We start from the raw sequence: 19229 nt of genomic DNA, 5'->3' as shown, positions 1-19229 counted from the left end.
CAGTGTCAGACAGGATGGCCGATTTAAAAAATAGTCCCCAAACAGCACACGATGCAAAGAAAAAAAGAGGTGCACCAAGGTCGCTGGATGGCTAAGCTAAGTGACCCAAGTGGCCGACACAAACACCAGGCCCATCTAGGAGTGGCACTGCAGTATCAGACAGGATGGCCAATTTAAAAAATAGTCCCCAAACAGCACATGATGCAAAGAAAAAAAGAGGTGCACCAAGGTCGCTGGATGGCTAAGCTAAGCAACCCAAGTGGCCAACACAAACACCTGGCCCATCGAGGAGTGGCACTGCAGTGTCAGACAGGATGGCACTTCAAAAAATAGTCCCCAAACAGCACATGATGCAAAGAACAAAAGAGGTGCACCAAGGTCGCTGGATGGCTAAGCTAAGCAAACCAAGTGGCCGACACAAACACATGGCCCATCTAGGAGTGGCACTGCAGTGTCAGACAGGATGGCACTTCAAAAAATAGTCCCCAAATAGCACATGATGCAAAGAAAAAAAGAGGTGCACCAAGGTCGCTGGGTGGCTAAGCTAAGTGACCCAAGTGGCTGATACAAGCACCCGGCCCATCGAGGAGTGGCACTGCAGTGTCAGACAGGATGGCACTTCAAAAAATAGTCCCCAAACAGCACATGATGCAAAGAAAAAAAGAGGTGCACCAAGGTCGCTGGATGGCTAAGCTAAGCGAACCAAGTGGCCGACACAAACACCTGGCCCATCTAGGAGTGGCACTGCAGTGTCAGACAGGATGGCACTTCAAGAAATAGTCCCCAAACATCACATGATGCAAAGATAAATTAAAGAAAAAAGAGGTGCAAGATGGATTTGTCCTTGGGTCCTCCCACCCACCCTTATGTTGTATAAACAGGACATGCACACTTTAACAAACCCATAATTTCAGCGACAGAGTCTGCCACATGATTGTGACGGAAATGACTGGTTGGTTTGGGCCCCCATCAAAAAAGAAGCAATCAATTTCTCCTTGGACAAACTGGCTCTACAGAGCCATCTTGTCCAACTCCTCCTCATCCTCTGATTCCTCATCCCTTTCACTGTGTACATCCCCCTCCTCACAGATTATTAAATTGTCCCCACTGGAATCCACCATCTCAGGTCCCTGTGTACTTTCTGGAGGCAATTGCTTTTGAATGTCTCCACGGAGGAATTGATTATAATTCATTTTGATGAACATCATCTTCTCCACATTTTCTGGAAGTAACCTCGCACGCCGATTACAAGGTAAGCGGCTGCACTAAACACTCTTTCGGAGTACACACTGAAGGGGGGGCAACTTAGGTAAAATAAAGCCAGTTTGTGCAAGGGCCTCCAAATTGCCTCTTTTTCCTGCCAGTATACGTACGGACTGTCTGACGTGCCTACTTGGATGCGGTCACTCATATAATCCTCCACCATTCTTTCAATGGTGAGAGAATCATATGCAGTGACAGTAGACGACATGTCAGTAATCGTTGGCAGGTCCTTCAGTCCGGACCAGATGTCAGCACTCGCTCCAGACTGCCCTGCATCACCGCCAGCGGGTGGGCTCGGAATTCTTAGCGTTTTCCTCGCAGCCCCAGTTGCGGGAGAATGTGAAGGAGGAGCTGTTGACGGGTCACGTTCCGCTTGACTTGACAAGTGTCTCACCAGCAGGCTTGTGTCTGCCGGAAAGAGAGATACAACATAGGTTTTAAACCTAGGATCGAGTACGGTGGCCAAAATGTAGTGCTCTGATTTCAACAGATTGACCACCCGTGAATCCTGGTTAAGCGAATTAAGGGCTCCATCCACAAGTCCCACATGCCTAGCGGAATCACTCCATTTTAGCTCCTCCTTCAATCTCTCCAGCTGCTTCTGCAAAAGCCTGATGAGGGGAATGACCTGACTCAGGCTGGCAGTGTCTGAACTGTCTTCACGTGTGGCAAGTTCAAAGGGTTGCAGAACCTTGCACAACGTTGAAATCATTCTCCACTGCGCTTGAGTCAGGTGCATTCCCCCTTCTTTGCCTATATCTTAGGCAGATGTATAGGCTTGAATGGCCTTTTGCTGCTCCTCCATCCTCTGAAGCATATAGAGGGTTGAATTCCACCTCGTTACCGCCTCTTGCTTCAGATGATGGCGGGGCAGGTTCAGGAGTGTATGCTGGTGCTCCAGTCTTCGGCACGCGGTGGCTGAATGCCGAAAGTGGCCCGCAATTCTTCGGGCCACCGACAGCATCTCTTGCACGCCCCTGTCATTTAAAAAAAAAATCTGCACCACCAAATTCAATGTATGTGCAAAACATGGGACGTGCTGGAATTTGCCCACATGTAATGCACGCACAATATTGGTGGCGTTGTTCGATGTCACAAATACTCAGGAAAGTCCAATTGGGGTAAGTCTTTCTGCAATGATGTTCCTCAGTTTCCGTAAGAGGTTGTCAGCTGTGTGCCTCTTATGGAAAGCAGTGATACAAAGCGTAGCCTGCCTAGGAACGAATTGGCTTTTGCGATATGCTGCTACTGGTGCCGCCGCTGCTGTTCTTGCTGCGGGAGGCAATACATCTACCCAGTGGGCTGTCACAGTCATATAGTCCTGAGCCTGCCCTGCTCCACTTGTCCACATGTCCGTGGTTAAGTGGACATTGGGTACAACTGCATTTTTTAGGACACTGGTGACTCTTTTTCTGTGGTCTGTGTACATTCTCGGTATCGCCTGCCTAGAGAAATAGAACCTAGATGGTATTTGGTACCGGGGACACAGTACCTCAATCAATTGTCTAATTCCCTGTGAATTAACGGTGGTTACCAGACACACGTTTAACACCACCGCAGCTGCCAAGGCCTCAGTTATCCGCTTTGCAGCAGGATGACTGCTGTGATATTTCATCTTCCTCGCAAAGGACTGTTGGGCAGTCAATTGCTTACTGGAAGTAGTACAAGTGGTCTTCCAACTTCCCCTCTGGGATGACGATCGACTCCCAGCAGCAACAACAGCAGCGCCAGCAGCAGTAGGCGTTACACTCAAGGATGCATTGGAGGAATCCCAGTCAGGAGAGGACTCATCAGACTTGCCAGTGACATGGCCTGCAGGACTAATGGCTTTCCTGTCTAAGGAGGAAATTGACACTGAGGGAGTTGGTGGTGTGGTTTGGTAGGAGCTTGGTTACAAGAGGAAGGTATTTAGTTGTCAGTGGACTGCTTCCGCTGTCACCCAAAGTTTTTGAACTTGTCAATGACTTCTGATGAATGCGCTCCAGGTGACGTATAAGGGAGGATATTCCTAGGTGGTTAACGTCCTTACCTCTACTTACTACAGCTTGACAAAGGCAACACACGGCTTGACACCTGTTGTCCGCATTTCTGTTAAAATAATTCCACTCCGAAGAGGTGATTTTTTTTTTGTAATTTGACCAGGGATGTCAATGGCCATATTCGTCCCACGGACAACAGGTGTCTCCCCGGGTGCCTGACTTAAACAAACCACCTCACCATCAGAATCCTCCTTGTCAATTTCCTCCTCAGCGCCAGCAACACCCATATCCTCATCCTGGTGTACTTCAACAGTGACATCTTCAATTTGACTATCAGGAATTGGACTGCGGGTGCTCCTTCCAGCACTTGCAGGGGGCGTGCAAAGGGTGGAAGGCGCCACCTCTTCCCGTCCAGTGTTGGGAAGGTCAGGCATCGCAACCGATACAATAGGACTCTCCTTGTGGATTTGTGATTTAGAAGAACGCACAGTTCTTTGCTGTGCTTTTGCCAGCTTAAGTCTTTTCATTTTTCTAGCGAGAGGATGAGTGCTTCCATCCCCATGTGAATCTGAACCACTAGCCATGAACATAGACCAGGGCCTCAGCCGTTCCTTGCCACTCCGTGTCGTAAATGGCATATTGGCAAGTTTACGCTTCTCATCAGACGCTTTTAATTTTGATTTTTGGATCATTTTACTGAACTTTTGTTTTTTTGATTTTACATGCTCTCTACTATGACATTGGGCATCGGCCTTGGCAGACGACGTTGATGGCATTTCATCGTCTCGGCCATGACTAGTGGCAGCAGCTTCAGCACGAGGTGGAAGCGGATCTTGATCTTTCCCTATTTTACCCTCCACATTTTTGTTCTCCATTTTTTAATGTGTGGAATTATATGCCAGTAATATATCAATAGCAATGGCCTACTGTACCGTACTGCTATATATATATACTGGTGGTCAGCAAAATTCTGCACTGTCCTCCTACTATATACTGAGCACAACTAAAATGCAGCACAGGTATGGATGGATAGTATACTTGACGACACATAGGTAGAGCAATGGACTACTGTACCGTACTGCTATATATATACTGGTGGTCCGCAAAATTCTGCACTGTTCTCCTACTATATACTGCGCACAACTAAAATGCAGCACAGGTATGGATGGATAGTATACTTGATGACACAGAGGTAGAGCAATGGACTACTGTACCGTACTGCTATATATATACTGGTGGTCAGCAAAATTCTGCACTGTCCTCCTACTATATACTGTGCACAACTAAAATGCAGCACAGGTATGGATGGATAGTATACTTGATGACACAGAGGTAGAGCAATGGACTACTGTACCGTACTGCTATATATATACTGGTGGTCAGCAAAATTCTGCACTGTCCTCCTACTATATACTGTGCACAACTCAAATGCAGCACAGGTATGGATGGATAGTATACTTGATGACACAGAGGTAGAGCAATGGACTACTATACCGTACTGCTATATATATACTGGTGGTCAGCAAAATTCTGCACTGTCCTCCTACTATATACTGCGCACAACTAAAATGCAGCACAGGTATGGATGGATAGTATACTTGACGACACAGAGGTAGAGCAATGGACTACTGTACCATATTGCTATATATATATACTGGTGGTCAGCAAAATTCTGCACTGTCCTCCTACTATATACTGCACACAACTAAAATGCAGCACAGGTATGGATGGATAGTATACTTGACGACACAGAGGTAGAGCAATGGACTACTGTACCATACTGCTATATATATACTGGTGGTCAGCAAAATTCTGCACTGTCCTCCAACTATATACTGTGCACAACTAAAATGCAGCACAGGTATGGATGGATAGTATACTTGATGACACAGAGGTAGAGCAATGGACTGCTGTACTGTACTGCTATATATATACTCAGGGCCGGCGCTACCACTAGGCAGCTTTAGGCAGCTGCCTATGAGCGGCGACCACTGGAGGGCGGCACAGCACACTGAAGAAATTACCAGCCGGCAGCTCCCCTCGCGATTGGCTCCCACTTCATGTTGGCTACTTCCCCCGTCCCTGCGATTGGGCTCCCCCGAATGTTATCCGCGTCCGTCCCCCCCGTGATTGTATAGCTGAATGTTACCCCCACCAGCCTTTACGCAATCCTGCGATTGGCTCCTGCCCTACTGCATGTTGTCACCAGCTCCCCCCCTTCCCCCCGCAATTGGACTCCCGCTCACGATTGGTGCCCGCTGCCTCCCGCTCCCTCCTGCATCTTGTTACCGGCTCCTTCCTGTCCCCGCTTCGCTGCGATATACGTCAGTGTCGGAGTGTCCCAGAGAACCTGGCCCCCGCCTGCCAGAAGGACCAACACCTGGGCATGGAGGATGAGGCTGCACTGAGAAGATGACAGCCGGGTCCGTGGATGGCAGAGCGGGCGGACATCTGCGAGAAGCAGCGCACACTCTCACCTTGTGTCAGTAAGTGGTGTCTGTTTAGTGAGTTTGTGTCAGTAAGTGGTGTCTGTTTGTGTCAGTAAGTGGTGTCTGTGTGCATTTGTGTCAGTAAGTGGTGTTTGTTTGTGTAAGTAAGTGGTGTCTGTGTGTCAGTAAGTGGTGTCTGTATTCTTGTCAGTAAGTGGTGTCTATGTAGGGTGTGTGTGTCAGTAAGTGATGTCTATGTAGGGTGTGTGTGTGTCAGTAAGTGGTGTCTATGTAGGGTGTGTGTGTGTGTGTGTGTGTGTGTGTGTGTGTGTGTGTGTGTGTCAGTAAGTGGTGTCTATGTAGGGTGTGTGTGTCAGTAAGTGGTGTCTACTCTATGTAGGGTGCGTGTGTCAGTAAGTGGGGTCTATGTAGGGTGTGTGTGTGTGTGTGTGTGTGTGTGTGTGTGTGTGTGTGTGTGTCAGTAAGTGGTGTTTGGGGTAAATGATAATAGTTTGCTGTGCTTGATGTGAGCTGCTCAATTTATAGATCAGGGAATCCGTTTTTGGAGGCGAGATTAAGCGCTGTGTTAGTGTATGTCTGGCACAGTGATGAATAAATAAATGAAAAAATGATGATATAATATAAATGAAAAGAAAGAACAAAATAGAAAAAATATGGTGGTAAATAATAATGATAAAAAATTATAATAATAATAATAATAATAATAATAATAAAAACGAATAATAATAAAAAAAATTGTGGCTTGCGGCAATGAATAGGAAAAAAGGGCTTACCTTTTGTCAGGTCCCGCTCGAAATGCATTGGATATAGCGTGGGAGCAGACACAAGAGAAGGAGAAAGCACCGCCGCCAGCGTCTGCCATCACCGGAAGCCGAGACCCGAACTTCAGGTCAAAGCGCATAGCGCACAGAACGGGACCTGACTTATGGTAAGCCAGGCACAGTGTCCACCAAGCGTTCAAAGCGGGACTATAATTTTCTCTAACCAGCTCCACACCAAATCAAATCACGTAGAAGGGCCTGTAAACATCGGGCCACTAGACCATTGTTTTTATATTTTATTATTTATTTATTTATTTATTTATTTATTTATTTTTTAATTATTCCTAGTGTCCTCTTTCCAATCTCTCCTTTCTTCACCTGCTGCACCCACTGCACTCTCCTCTTTTTTCCTATTCATTGCCGCAAGCCACAATTTTTTTTCAGCATTTTTTTATTATTATTGTTTTTTATCATTATTATTTACCACCATATTTTTTCTATTTTGTTCATTCTTTTCATTTATATTATATCATAATTTTTTCATTTATTTATTCATCACTACACTAACACAGCGCTTAGTCTCACCTATGTGGTAAATGTGTCAGTAAGTGGTGTGTGTGTGTGTGTGTGTGTGTGTGTGTGTGTTTGTGTGTGTCAGTAAGTGGTGTCTTGTGACATTTATGTCAGTAAGTGGTGTTTGTGTGTGTGTCAGTAAGTGGTTTCTGTGTAGTATGTGCATTTGTGTCAGTAAGTGCTGTGTGTGTGTGTGTCAGTAAGTAGTGTGTGTGTGTGTCAGTAAGCATTTGTGTCGGTAAGTGGTGTCTGTGTATTGTGTGTCAGTAAGTTGTATCTTTGTCAGCAAGGGGTGTCTATGTACATGCCAGTAAGTGGCGTCAGTAAGGGGTGTACTGTATATCTGTAAGTAGTGTGTGTGTCAGTAAAGGGTATATGTCAGTAAGTATCTGTGTCAGTAAATTTGTGTCAGTAAGGTATGTATGTGCCAATAACTGGTGTCTATGTCAGGGGTATTTGTCAGTAAGGGGCATCTGTGTCAGTAAGAGGTATCTGCCAGTAACTAGTGTCTATGTCATTTAGGGGGTGTCTGTCAGTAAGTATGTATGTGCCAACAAGTGATGTCTGTGTCAGTAAGTAGTGGTAGTCTATCTGTGGCAGTGTGTTTGTGTCAGCGGAATCTGTGTCAGTAAACTTTTTTTTTACATCGTTTTTTTTTAGGGGACGGTCTCTTTTTGACAGCTGTGGAACTTCTAAGAAGCCACTGCCACACATTTACCTGCGGGGCGGGTGGGTGTAGGTAGTGTGAGGGGGGGGGGGGGGGGGCGGCAGTAGGCAGAAGTTTGCCTAGGGTGCCGAGAAGCCTTGCACCGGCCCTGTATATACTGTTGGTCAGCAAAATTCTGCACTGTCCTCCTACTATATACTGCGCACAACTAAAATGGCAGCACAGGTATGGATGGATAGTATACTTGACGACACAGAGGTAGAGCAATGGACTACTGTACCATACTACTATATATATACTGGTGGTCAGCAAAGTTCTGCAGTGTCCTCCTACTATTTACTGCGCACAACTAAAATGCAGCTCAGGTATGGATGGATAGTATACTTGACTACACAGAGGTAGAGCAATGGACTACTGTACCGTACTGCTATATATATACTGGTGGTCAGCAAAATTCTGCACTGTCCTCCTACTATATACTGCGCACAACTAAAATGCAGCACAGGTATGGATGGATAGTATACTTGACGACACAGAGGTAGAGCAATGGACTACTGTACCGTACTGCTATATATATACTGGTGGTCAGCAAAATTCTGCACTGTCCTCCTACTATATATTGCACACAACTAAAATGCCGCACAGGTATGGATGGATAGTATACTTGTTGACACAGAGGTAGAGCAATGGACTACTGTACCGTACTGCTATATATATACTGGTGGTCAGCAAAATTCTGCACTGTCCTCCTACTATATACTGTGCACAACTAAAATGCAGCACAGGTATGGATGGATAGTATACTTGACGACACAGAGATAGAGCAATGGACTACTGTACCGTACTGCTATATATATACTGGTGGTCTGCAAAATTCTGCACTGTCCTCCAGCTATATACTGTGCACAACTAAAATGCAGCACAGGTATGGATGGATAGTATACTTGACGACACAGAGGTAGAGCAATGGACTGCTATACCATACTGCTATATATATACTGGTGGTCAGCAAAATTCTGCGCTGTCCTCCTACTATATACTGCACACAACTAAAATGCAGCACAGGTATGGATGGATAGTATACTTGACGACACAGAGGTAGAGCAATGGACTACTGTAACGTACTGCTATATATATACTGGTGGTCAGCAAAATTCTGCACTGTCCTCCTACTATATACTGCGCACAACTAAAATGCAGCACAGGTATGGATGGATAGTATACTTGACGACACAGAGGTAGAGCAATGGACTACTGTACCGTACTGCTATATGTATACTGGTGGTCAGCAAAATTCTGCACTGTCCTCCTACTATATACTGTGCACAACTAAAATGCAGCACAGGTATGGATGGATAGTATACTTGACGACACAGAGGTAGAGCAATGGACTACTGTACCGTACTGCTATATATATACTGGTGGTCAGCAAAGTTCTGCACTGTCCTCCTATATACTGCACACAACTACAATGCAGCACAGGTATGGATGGATAGTATACTTGACGACACAGAGGTAGAGCAATGGACTACTGTACCATACTGGTATATATATACTGGTGGTCAGCAAAATTCTGCACTGTCCTCCTACTATATACTGTGCACAACTAAAATGCAGCACAGGTATGGATGGATAGTATACTTGACGACACAGAGGTAGAGCAATGGACTACCGTACCATACTGCTATATATATACTGGTGGTCAGCAAAATTCTGCACTGTCCTCCTACTATATACTGCGCACAACTAAAATGCAGCACAGGTATGGATGGATAGTATACTTGACGACACAGAGGTAGAGCAATGGACTACTGTACCGTACTGCTATATATATACTGATGGTCAGCATAATTCTGCACTGTCCTCCTACTATATACTGCGCACAATTACAATGCAGCACAGGTATGGATGGATAGTATACTTGACGACACAGAGGTAGAGCAATGGACTACTGTACCGTACTGATATATATATACTGGTGGTCAGCAAAATTCTGCACTGTCCTCCTACTATATACTACGCACAACTAAAATGCAGCACAGGTATGGATGGATAGTATACTTGACGACACAGAGGTAGAGCAATGGACTACTGTACCGTACTGCTATTTATATACTGGTGGTCAGAAAAATTCTGCACTGTCCTCCTACTATATACTGCGCACAACTAAAATGCAGCACAGGTATGGATGGATAGTATACTTGACGACACAGAGGTAGAGCAATGGACTACTGTACCGTACTGCTATATATATACTGGTGGTCAGAAAAATTCTGCACTGTCCTCCTACTATATACTGCGCACAACTAAAATGCAGCACAGGTATGGATGGATAGTATACTTGACGACACAGAGTTAAAGCAATGGACTACTGTACCGTACTGCTATATATATACTGGTGGTCAGCAAAATTCTGCACTGTCCTCCTACTATATATTGCACACAACTAAAATGCAGCACAGGTATGGATGGATAGTATACTTGTTGACACAGAGGTAGAGCAATGGACTACTGTACCATACTGCTATATATATACTGGTGGTCAGAAAAATTCTGCACTGTCCTCCTACTATATACTGTGCACAACTAAAATGCAGCACAGGTATGGATGGATAGTATACTTGACGACACAGAGGTAGAGCAATGGACTACTGTACCGTACTGCTATATATATACTGGTGGTCAGCAAAATTCTGCACTGTCCTCCTACGTTATACTACGCACAACTAAAAGGCAGCACAGGTATGGATGGATAGTATACTTGACGACACAGAGGTAGAGCAATGGACTACTGTACCGTACTGCTATATATATATATATATATATACTGGTGGTCAGCAAAATTCTGCACTGTCCTCCTACTATATACTGCGCACAACTAAAATGCAGCACAGGTATGGATGGATAGTATTCTTGACGACACAGAGGTAGAGCAATGGACTACTGTACCGTACTGCTATATATATAATGGTGGTCAGCATAATTCTGCACTGTCCTCCTACTATATACTGCACACAACTAAAATGCAGCACAGGTATGGATGGATAGTATACTTGACGACACAGAGGTAGAGCAATGGACTACTGTACCGTACTGCTATATATATATACTGGTGGTCTGCAAAATTCTGCACTGTCCTCCTGCTATATACTGTGCACAACTAAAATGCAGCACAGGTATGGATGGATAGTATACTTGACGACACAGAGGTGGAGCAATGGACTGCTGTACCATACTGCTATATATATACTGGTGGTCAGCAAAATTCTGCACTGTCCTCCTACTATATACTGCACACAACTAAAATTCAGCACAGGTATGGATGGATAGTATACTTGACGACACAGAGGTAGAGCAATGGACTACTGTAACGTACTGCTATATATATACTGGTGGTCAGCAAAATTCTGCACTGTCCTCCTACTATATACTGCGCACAACTAAAATGCAGCACAGGTATGGATGGATAGTATACTTGACGACATAGAGGTAGAGCAATGGACTACTGTACCGTACTGCTATATGTATACTGGTGGTCAGCAAAATTCTGCACTGTCCTCCTACTATATATTGCACACAACTAAAATGCAGCACAGGTATGGATGGATAGCATACTTGATGACACAGAGGTAGAGCAATGGACTACTGTACCGTACTGCTATATATATACTGGTGGTCAGCAAAGTTCTGCACTGTCCTCCTACTATATACTGCAAACAACTACAATGCAGCACAGGTATGGATGGATAGTATACTTGACGACACAGAGGTAGAGCAATGGACTACTGTACCATACTGGTATATATATACTGGTGGTCAGCAAAATTCTGTACTGTCCTCCTACTATATACTGCGCACAACTAAAATGCAGCACAGGTATGGATGGATAGTATACTTGACAACACAGAGGTAGAGCAATGGACTACTGTACCATACTGCTATATATATACTGGTGGTCAGCAAAATTCTGCACTGTCCTCCTACTATATACTGCGCACAACTAAAATGCAGCACAGGTATGGATGGATAGTATACTTGACGACACAGAGATAGAGCAATGGACTACTGTACCGTACTGCTATATATATATACTGATGGTCAGCATAATTCTGCACTGTCCTCCTACTATATACTGCACACAATTACAATGCAGCACAGGTATGGATGGATAGTATACTTGACGACACAGAGGTAGAGCAATGGACTACTGTACCGTACTGATATATATATACTGGTGGTCAGCAAAATTGTGCACTGTCCTCCTACTATATACTGCGCACAACTAAAATGCAGCACAAGTATGGATGGATAGTATACTTGACGATACAGAGGTAGAGCAATGGACTACTGTACCGTACTGCTATATATATATACTGGTGGTCAGCAAAATTCTGCACTGTCCTCCTACTATATACTGCACACAACTAAAATGCAGCACAGGTATGGATGGATAGTATACTTGACGACACAGAGGTAGAGCAATGGACTACTGTTCCGTACTGCTATATATATACTGGTGGTCAGCAAAATTCTGCAATATCCTCCTACTATATACTACAATGCAGCACAGATATGGAGCGTTTTTCAGGCAGAGAACGTAGATATTTGCAGCACACTGAGCACAGATATTTGCAGCACACTGAACGCAGAAACTGAGAGAATGCAGCCACGTCCTCTCGCTATCATCTCCAATGCACGAGTGAAAATGGTGACGACGCGCGGCTCCTTATATATAATACGAATCTCGCCAGAATCCGACAGTGGGATAATGACGTTTGGGCGCGCTCGGGTTAACCGAGCAAGGCGGGAAGATCCGAGGCTGCCTCGGAACCGTGTAAAATAGGTGAAGTTCGGGGGGGTTCGTATCTTGACAAACCGAACCCGCTCATCTCTAGTTGCATGACACCCAGCTATGCTCAAGCTCTGCTTCAGTTACCAGTGTGTATAACAGTGAGTACGGCTGTACCTACTTTATCATCAATAAAACCACTCCACAGGTATGTAGTTGTAAGGCCTCCATTGATGTGTACAGAAACTCTACTACATCCTCAAGCCAGTACACACATATTTCCAACAATGCAATGCTCTACAGAGACTTGGTTGTTAGCATCCTAAGCACCCCCCCCCCCCTCACCCTTGATGCCCCCCGAGGTGGTCAGGGTGCTGCCAGACATGGTTCTGGAAAGCATTATATGAGCATCATGCAGCCTTCATTTATATTATTTATATTTATCATTTATTTTTAATGTTATTTAAAAATCTAACACTCACAATAAAAAAGAAGAAATTTTAATATATAACTGCACAGAACAAGAAAATTTTTAAAATGTATACCTCCAAGTACTAACAAGCAAACTTATAAAGTAATATCCAGTTGATGGGGTTTGTCACTTCTGCTGCAACAGAGGGGATGGATATTTTTAGGATTACAGTCAGTTGCCCCCATTTATCAAGCCTGGGAGAGTGATTATAGCACAGTGATTAAGTACCAACCAATCAGCTCTTAAATGACATGTCACAGAGTTTGAAAAATGACAGGAGCTGATCGGTTGGTACTTTGGGGGTCATTCTGACCCGATCGCACACTGCAGTTTATCACAGCAGTGCGATCAGGTCAGTAGTGTGCATGCCAGAATGCCGAAGGCCGTCGTTGCCTAGCGATCGCCTCTGCCTGATTGACAGGCAGAGGTGGTCACTGGGCGGGAGGGGGCTGGTTTAGGGGGCGCGGTCCGGCCAACGCAGGCGTGGCTGGACCGTTGGAGGGGCGGGCTGCGGCGGCTGCGTGACGTCACACGCAGCCGCTGCGACCCGGGCAGCGAGGAGGTTCTCCCGGACAGCCGCAGGAGCTGCGCTGGCCGGGAGTTACTCCTCAAATGCAAAAGCATCACCACTGTGCGATGCTTTTGAATTTCTGCGGGGGGGGGGGGGGGCGGCACTGGCATACGGGGTGGACTATCCCTGTGCTGGGCATCTGCCCGCATGTCTGAGTGCCTGATCGTAGCTGTGCTAAATTTAGCACAGCTACGATCAACTCGGAATGACCCCTTTGTCACCATGCTATTTATCACTCTCCAATGCTTGATAAATCTGGGCCAGTGTTTGGTTTCTTTTTGGGCCTCTACAAAAGAAATATAAAATAATTTTAACATTACTTTTTTTATCTTCTTGTTTCTAGGTGTAACAAAATAAAGTTAATTGATATCCTATAATTGTTTTAACTAAAAATAGAATCTTTATCAATGTTGATATTGAAAATGTTATTATCATTGTCATAGGCATCATCTGGCTTATAGTTTATGTCAAGAGGATAATCATCTTCCCCCAATATACTCCCACTGTAATCTAGATATGCATACCTAGTTTTTGAAGGATGACTATGGTGTTCCTTAAACAATTTGTAGTTAATTTTGATGAACACCAATTTCTTTAGATTTTTGGGTTGTAGCCTTATATCTCAGTTACTTACAATGTTCCTTCTTTCAGCATACACATTGGAGGGTGGCAGTTTATGTACTGCCCAGCTAGTGTGTGCAAGCTGTTCCAAATTTCCTTCTTTCCCTCCCAAACTTTTAATGGACACTCTGTAATGCTAATTTGTGTTACAGTTTTCCTCCACCATTCAAAAAATTGACACAATGAGATGTGGTAGAGTTGTCACTGTTAATTTTGGGCATTTAATTTAATCCTGCAAGATGTTGTAACAAAAACCTTTCATATTCATTGTCTGTATACTGTATCTCTGTGGACATTTTTTTTAATATTATTATTATTATTATTATTATTATTATTATTATTATTATTGTCACTAATACCAGCACTACTAAAAGCTAATTCATAAGATATATATTTTTTTTTACATGTCTTAAGATCTTGGTTATTCGGAAAAAAATACATAGTGAGAGGAATGAAGATATTGGGGGAAATTTACTAAGCTCCCGATTTTGACTGAGATGGTGTTTTTTCTTCAAAGTGTCATGTCGGGAATTTACTAAACTCAAATCACGGCAGTAATGAGGGCATTCGTATTTTTTTAGAAGTCAAAGAAAAAAATTACTACTGAATACACCATCGGTCAAATACGCCTGTTATTTGGTAGAACTCGGTAATTTACTAAAAAGTGTGATTCACAAACACTGCGTGCAATAGCCAAACACTGCCGTGAAAAAATACAATTCGTAGAAAAATGCTAAAATAAAACAGACCTACTTTTTTTTACCGTGTTCTGATAGGCATGCACGGATCCATGAGATCCGGGCATGTTTATCAGTGGGAATGGGTTGGATTGTGTTAAATTTGCTGGAAAAAAATGCGTGGGGTCCCCCCACTAAACAAAACCAGCCTCGGGCTCTTTGAGCCGGTCCTGGTTCACAAAATTTTTTGGGGGGAAATGATACTTTCACGATGTGTGTGTCCTGTTTTTTTGGGGGTTTTTTGTTAGTAGTAGTACTACAGGTACCAGCGGGCCCGGTTTGCCACCGCATGCTGGTACTTGTGGTTCTCCAAGTACCAGCTTGCGTGGGAGGTTTGCTGTGACTTGTAGTACTGCTACTAAAAACAATATTCACATTTTCACAAAAGGCTATCAGCCCCCCATCCGCCGCCCTTGGATGGGGGGACAGCCTCGGGCTTCACCCCTGGCCCTTGGGTGGCTGGAGGGGGGGACCCCTTGATTTAAGGGGTTCCCACTCATCCAGGGTACCCCGGCCAGGGGTGACTAGTTGGGTATGTAATGCCAGGGCCGCAGGGACCAATATAAAAGTGTCCCCCGGCTGTGGCATTATGTACCTGACTAGTGGAGCCTGGTGCTGGTTTCAAAAATACGGGGGACCCCTACGCTTTTTGTCCCCCGTATTTTTGGAACCAGGACCAGGCGCAGAGCCCGGTGCTGGTTTATGAAATATGGGGGAACCCCGGTCATTTTCCCCCCAACATTTTGTGAACCAGGACCGGCTCAAAGAGCCCGAGGCTGGTTTTGTTTAGGATGGGGATCCCACGCATTTTTTATTTTATTTTAAAAATGTTCTTTTTTTCTACGAAAGGTGCACAATGAAGCCCAGCACGGATCTCACAGATCCGGACGAGATTCATTGTGTTAATGTCGGCAGTGTTTTACAATTCACTCCCGTAAAACACTGCCAAAAAATACGAATGACATCGACATCGGAAAATTCGAAAATGCAGAATACGACAGCTTAGTAAATTAGTCGTAATAAATTCAAAAAGTTGCAAATTTACACTTTCGATGTCATTCGTGTTTGAACTTTAACCTCATTCGGAAAAATACGAATTTTAGTAAATATACCCCATTGATCTAATAGTCAAACATACTTCCTTCAGCTTCTCTAAATGATTTTTGAGTAGTGTACTATATTTGAGTTGAGTAGTGTACTGACCAGGGTCGTTTCTAGGGCCGGGCAAAAGGTGCAATCTCACTGTGTGCTGCGGCCACTATCTGCAGCTGTGTTACATGCGGACTAACCATCCATGTGTACTACAGCTAAAAATGTCCCTGACAAAATGGCTGCCACCTGGGAGGAGACATGCTAGAGGTCCTACTCAACTTCTAGTAACAGGGAATGGAAAAAGACGCTCACAGCACTAGCCGGAAGTGCTGGGATCGTGCTGAGACGCCGGCAGCCAGGAGAAGTGGGGATGCTTTCTTTTCAAGTTCACACTGGTCGCCAATTGACTAGAAATGGCCTTGGTATGATTTGACTCAAGCTTGCAAAGTCACAACTCACTTGGTTTGTTACACTTGCAAATGGCTTTAGTAGCTTGCACACAACTAAAAGGATTCTCCATAGTGTTGCAGTAAGTTCCCCCTCTCCCTATATCATGGTTAGGTGTATAGCTCTTGATGGTGTGCTACTGTTTCTCCAGTCACTGAAGCATATAAGGTATGGAATTCCACTTCTTTAATACTTCTTGCTGTAGCTGATGACATGGCCAGTCATTTTTTTTTCTTTTTTTCAGATGGTGCAATTCTCTACAGACCATTGAGGGATGCTGAAAATGCCCCAACATTTTACAGGCCATGGAGAGATCTCATGTACAGACTTGTTCTGAACCACAAAGTTTATTTTTTGGGAAAAGCACAGAATGTGTTTAAAATTGCCCACTAGAATTGCATGGACAATGTTGCCTTCTTTTATCAGATATGAGAAACCCAGAGGAGAGTAATAGTAGGGTCAGCCATTTGATTATAACATTACAAAGGTTATGCAACAGGTTTACACAAGTATGTGTGAAGCCATCAATACATAAAGCTGCTTGGCGTTGTGGACTAGCACTACTGTGCTTACAGAATGAGTATGATGATGAACATGATGATCATGATGATACTTTTGGTGCTGCTACTGATGGCAATGCAGTGGACCTGTCATGGACCTGTAGTATTTTTTTTTTTTTTTTGACCAGTGTCTCTTGTCCACACATTCATAGTTAGGTGGATAGTGGGCATAATATTATTTTTAAGGGAAGAAATTACTTTGGCTTTGACTTCTCTGTATAGCTTTGGCATTGCTGTTTCAGAGAGATGGAAAAGACATGGAATTTGGTGGCATGGGAACATGACCTCTACCAATCAGCTGAATCCTGTTGTGTTCATTGCAGATATTGGGTGAAGATCAAGTGCCAACATAGCTGTTATGGCTTTGGTGAATGGGTTGATGGCTGTCATATTTGCTTTCCCTTTCAAACCATTGTTTGACAGACAATTGATGGAAACTAGGCTTACTCTTCTTCTTCTTCTTCTTCTTCTTCTTAGATGGTAGCTGCTCTAACATCCATATATTCTTCTAAGGAATTGTGGATTGCATTACATGAGTCAGATTGCACTTAATCTGGTGTTCCCGAGGATGACAATAATGAGGATGTTGGGGTGAAGATTGCATGAGGAATGTAACCATGCTGCTGGGAGCTGTTACTGGGCTGCTAATTGCATGTGATATCACTTTGTGGGATGAACCATTTGTATGATTAGGCTGAAAAGGGAGGCAATAATTTTTCCAGCTGCAGGGATCCCAGCTGCCAGGATACTGAAGGCGGTGAAATACGGAATTTCGACTGCCATCCAGAATCTCCAGTCTCCACCCTCTATTTCTAAATCTTCCTCAGTACTACTCATCCCAACATTCTCAGATGATTTAGAAAATGTTACTGAAGGACACCCTCTGGATTCCTCTGTGAACACTATTTTTATTTTTCAGCCTCTCTGTTGTTATTTCCAGTCATAGATATATATGTTTTGGAGGTGACACCAGTTACACTGCTAGTACTATACTTAGGGATACATTTATTAAAGGTTTTGCAGCTCTAAATGCCATCGGTTTTGATCTTTCAATTCAAAACTAACGGCAACTAATAGTTACAAACTGATGGCAAACCCCCCACACAGAAGCATACTGATGTGCAGGCTTCATTAAGTTAAATAGTAAAGAAAGTGTTAAAGTTGAAAGAAATATGTGTGAGGTTCCTCTCCCAAATCAGTAACCAGCCCCTGACCTCTCAGCCTGGTATGGTACTGAAAAATTGAGGGGTCCCACTGATTGTCCACTAACAAGTACCAGGGTGAACCAGCTGTAGGTTTACTCTGTAGCAGGAGTGCACGCAGCATGGGGTCTCTCTGTTATACTGTAAGACCAGCTCCAAACTGGTCAGCCCAGGGCTGGAAATCCTTAGAAAGTCAGACCCCTCCTAGGACTCAACCAATACTGAGCTAAAAGCCTAGTAATATTCCTTGCATCCTTAGTGGGGTTAATGGTAAAAATACATATTGCAAAATTGTTACTTTACAAAAATTTTGATTGGATTCTCTTGGGTCCATGTAGTAGTCCATTCTGTCTATTCATGAAACAGTGAATAGAGTGGAGAAGGGTGCCAGTGCAAAAGTTGCCCAGTGCAACCAATCAGTGTTGAGGTAACATTTTTAAATGCATTCTATAAAATTATACGTAGCAGCTGATTGGTTGCCATGGACAACTTCTCCACTGGCTCACTTCTCCACACTTTTCACAGCTTCATGAATAGACCACCGTATGTCTTCAGAATATTAAAACGTGCAAACCTGATCACAGCACTGGCACAGTGCCTAACCTGAAATAACACGTAATGATTGGTTAAGAGTACTTCTACCATACTCTCTCAGTCAATCTGCGCTCTCCCATGTACTTCAATGGGAATGACTGCAAGTGAAAGAAACATTATCAAACCTTACAGTGGCGTAACTAGAGTGGTGGACCCATGTGCAACAACTTGCTGTGTGCCCCCAACTCCAACCCCAAACCATGGTCTTTTTGTGCGCTGAAGGCTTGCGCCCAAAAAAGGGCATTGCCTCGCAGGGAAGAGGGCAAGTCCTAGCGGCACACAGGGTATCAGTATTATTCATGTACACTGCATAATAGTCTTCAATCAAATCAGGATAATCCTGATTTGATTGAAAACTATTTTGCATTGTACATAAATAATACTGATACCCTGTATGGAGTGTGTGCTGTGTACATAGGGAATGGGTCGGATGGCACAGGAGAAGTGTAAA

The 19229-nt window shown here is 44.0% G+C and overlaps 1 long non-coding RNA gene across 1 annotated transcript in view; it reads left to right on the top strand.

Annotated features, from left to right (window-relative positions):
* LOC134909068 (uncharacterized) overlaps nt 1-17373 on the top strand; it is a 362147-nt gene extending 344774 nt beyond the window's left edge. The window contains exon 3 of the long non-coding RNA XR_010175837.1: nt 16667-17373. This is a non-coding gene — a long non-coding RNA (uncharacterized LOC134909068). The remainder of the gene's footprint in view (nt 1-16666) is intronic.
* Nucleotides 17374-19229: the final 1856 nt, after the last annotated feature.

Source organism: Pseudophryne corroboree, chromosome 4, assembly GCF_028390025.1.
Source record: "Pseudophryne corroboree isolate aPseCor3 chromosome 4, aPseCor3.hap2, whole genome shotgun sequence".
Classification (NCBI taxonomy): Eukaryota; Metazoa; Chordata; class Amphibia; order Anura; family Myobatrachidae; genus Pseudophryne; species Pseudophryne corroboree.
This window is presented reverse-complemented; position numbering and strand designations above follow the sequence as displayed.